The sequence below is a fragment of the Pyxicephalus adspersus genome, chromosome 8, assembly GCF_032062135.1.
Source record: "Pyxicephalus adspersus chromosome 8, UCB_Pads_2.0, whole genome shotgun sequence".
Taxonomy (NCBI): Eukaryota; Metazoa; Chordata; class Amphibia; order Anura; family Pyxicephalidae; genus Pyxicephalus; species Pyxicephalus adspersus.
Window position 1 is genome coordinate 41,743,136 of NC_092865.1, and position 4,755 is coordinate 41,747,890.

Sequence of the window (4,755 nt, forward strand, 5' to 3'; positions counted from 1 at the left end):
ACATACTATGACACATATAATACTATGGTATACATACTATGACACATATGATACTATGGTATACATACTATGACACATATGATGCTATGGTATACATACTATGATACAAAAGATACTATGGTATACATTATATGACACATATGATGCTATGGTATACATTCTATGACACAAATAATACATTGGTATACATACTATGACACATTTATTACTATGGTATACATACTATGACAAACAGGATACTATGGTACACATACTATGACACATGACACATAAGATACTATGGTATACATACTATGACACATATGATACTATGGTATGCATACTATGACACATATGATACTATAGTATACATACTATGACAAATAAAATACTAAGGTACACATACTATGACACAAATAATACTATGTTATACCTACTATGACACAACTGATACTATGGTATACATTCTATGGCACAAATGATACTATGGTATACATTCTATGACACACATATTACTATGGTATACATACTATGACACATATGATACCATAGTATGCATACTATGACACATAAGATACTATGGTATAAATACTATGACACATAAGATACTATGGTATACATACTTTGACACATATTATACTATGGTACACATACTATGACACAAATGATACTATGGTATACATTCTATGGCACAAATGATACTATGGCATACATTCTATGACACACATATTACTATGGTATACATACTATGACACATATGATACCATGGTATGCATACTATGACACATATGATACTATGTTATGCATACTATGACACATATAATACTATGGTATACATACTATGGTATACATACTATGACACATATTATACTATGGTACACATACTATGACACATATAATTCTATGGTATACATACTATGACACAAATTATACTATGGTATACATACTATGACACATAATATAACATGCATGGAGGTGTGAATGAGCCCGAAGGGTGTGTGTGTGGTACACTGCATCACATTGGGTCTGGTATGATACTATGGTACACCTACAATGACACATATGATACTATGGTATACATACTTTGACACATATGATACTATGATATACATACTATGACACATAAGATACTATGGTATACATTCTATGACACAGATATTACTTTGGTATACATACTAAGACACATAAGATACTATGATATACATACTTTGACACATATAATACTATGGTACACATACTATGACACATATAATACTACGGTACACATACTATGACACATAAGATACTATGGTACATATACTATGACACATGATACTATGGTACACATACTATGACACATATAATACTATGGTATACATACTATGACACAAATAATGCTTTGGTATACATACTATGACACATACTATACATACTATGACACAAATAATGCTTTGGTATACATACTATGACACATACGATACTATGATATACATAATATGACACATATGATACTATGGTATACATACTATGACACATGATACTATGGTACACATACTATGACACATGATACTATGGTACACATACTATGACACATATAATACTATGGTATACATACTATGACACATATGATACTATGGTACACATACTAGGACACATATGATACTATGGTACACATACTAGGACACATATAATACTATGGCATACATACTATGACACATAATATAACATGCATTGAGGTGTGAATGAGCCTTATGGGTGTGTGTGTGGTACACTGCATCACATTGTGTCTGGTATGATTAGAGTATAGACATAGAAAGCAATGTCTGACATTCTCACTATATGCGGTGCACTGCTACAACACACTGCCGCACACATTTTTGTCCATTTCTGTGCATTGTCCTATTCATTTTAATGAATGGGGTTAGTGTCAGAACAGACAGCAGCGCAGATGGCTGCTTGTGTGTTATTCATTATATTTATACCGCAACGCACGGCAGTCACATCTGTTGAAATTCGAACGAGCCCTTGGGGTCTATTTACGTAGTTGCAGTACATTAATGCACAAACTCGGTAATGCACATTTTTCTCCAGTGTTATGTTGAGAGCGCATTCATTATAAATGGTCTGCCAATGCATAAAAAATGCATCTGCACTATTTTGTGGCACACAGCACATCGCATTGCTCAGAGTGATCACATGCATCAATGTTCATTGCGATAACAAGAGATACAAAATACTAATTTTGCCATATAATACATATATAATGTGGTATGTAAGATCAACCTATGACAATAAGCTGCACTACTAAGCAGAAAACATAACCTGTATACGTGAAGAGCTTGATATATGCAAAAGCTTGAGTATCTGCATGGCAAATCAAAATAATGTTCACATTTTAATAAAGGTTTTCAGGATATATATATATATATATATATATATATATATATACATACAAGCAGATCATCATTCATACAAAAAAAGCACAATGTGAAAAGAAAATTAGACATGTTATCACATGATTTTTGGCAATCACTTGTTTAGCAGAAAAAAAGTGAACCATTTACGTTGTGATTTATGTATGGACAAATTGTCTGTCTATTTAAGGCCCAGACCACCAGGTGTGTATCAAAGCTCCTAGTGCATCACAAACTGGAAAACATATACTTGACTCAAAAGACTTCATGTGGACTAGCTGTGATGGGTTCAGGTCCATCTCAGGAGGAATTTGTAAGCATTTTAGAGTGTGTACATTAATGGAACCACAGAATATGTTTGACCATATTATTTTACTACACATAGAAAAGGGAATTTTCCAACAAGGGTGCAATGTGATAATGGTGAGCAGTGAAATCAGTTTAGAGATTAAAGAAGTCTAAAGACACATTGTTTCTAAGGAAGTTATAGTGAGAGAACAGATTACGTTTTTGAGGATTGGTAAAAATCAGTGCTGGCATTGGAGGAAATGGAAAACCTCTCTTTCAAGGATGTCATAAGTGGACTGTAGTTCCAAGAATCAGGAGAAATAAATAAGGCAAAAATGATGGAGTGTCCACCAATCAAAAGCCTGACAGACTGTGGAATCAGGCACAAACACTGGGTTAGGGGGTGCCAGAGGTAACCAAGAGGACATAAACTCCAATCCTTAAGGAGTTACGCATCAGTGGGTTAAGTGTCTTATTACCAATTGTGTGGTGTATTCAAAGTAGACTGGATATAGGGAGAGATGTAGATGATGAATCTTCTAGGAGCACCCAAAGTGAAGTGCCATGTGAGATATGCAAGCTAGTTAACTACACAATTTGCACCTCATTAAAATATTTTAGTAAATTGGGTACTCTCAGTCCTCTTGAATGTAACCATTTCGGTATTTTTTTAATAATATCTCAACTCTTTGGCCCTGTTTACCAATTGAACCATTCCATCTTTAAAAGGATGAACAGATCAAGATGAAGATAACCTGTGTAATATGAATGAACAAGCTGGGATACATGGTTCATGCATGAACCAACCCAAGTTGAACATATGATATGGGTACTGGCTTGCTTAAAATGAAAATTATAGTTTGAATACAAAAGATGTAGGGAAAGTTAAACTGAAAAAGCTAATGTTTATTTTTATTAATTTGTGCTTCCTTTGTTAGTATATTTTGGTACATAGTAATGTTAATCCTTACCTCTATTACATCACCACCACCAAAAATGAAAAAAGGGGGATCCTCCAGAGCTAAGAGTTAGAAGGTATGTATACAACACCAAGTACTAAATAAAGTTGTTATTAACACATGGGATTCATTAATTTAACCTGTGTAAAATCACTACAAGATGACTAATTCATAATTTTCCAGCAAATGTTATAATGTTATAACATTTATTGACAAAATGATTCATGCAAGATGACAAGGGGGGTAATGGCAGTGCAAACATCTCATGGTCATTTTATAAAAGTCCAAGAGAGTACCTGGACTACATTTTAGGTTTCACACACAGATGATGTGGTTTTCTTTTTTCTAATCTTGTCTTGCAATGCCACAATGGAAATAAGTAGATGATCGACTAATCAAAATGTATTTGAATGCAAAACTAAACATGTTATGGTGCACTTAAAGTGAACCTAGCTTACCGGTTACAGGCTGTTTGGGATCTTTTGTACTTAGGAGTGTCCCATGATTCTGGCACCAAGGTATGCCATGAATATATATGGTGAGGCACAGCTTAATAACTATGCTAGGGAAAACAGCAAACAGAAAATAAAATAAAAGCAAACAGAAAACAACAGCAGCACAAAATACTTTAACTTTAGGGGGACAGTCCTAAAATGTTAGAATGGTGATTCTAATAATGATTCATGTCCAAAGGCAAATATGGGATAGCAGACATTCTACATATACAGTATAATATACTTGTCCCATTGTACCGACCATTTGGACAAAAATCTAGCTCACAGATGAATTACATGAGGATTATTGGGTAACACTGATACACTATGACCTTATGTCACAAAATGTCATATTGTTTGTATGTTCATATTGTTTCATACTGTTTGTTTTCTAGAAACATAATAACAGCTAATGCCCTCAAATATCAGTGGGTGAAAATTAGCTAGGTTTTAAAGCAGTGTTAACATGCAGAGAAGTAAGCCAAATTCATGCTTACCATGTAGTGAACAAGTAAATGGTGTTGCTTATTCATATTTGCCATGCAGCTCACTTTTTTTGTAGTCTGCTCAAAAAAAGCCAAAACGAATTAGACATCCAAGATCAGAAGCTATTGCCAGAGAACTCAAGTGTCCTAGTTGTCA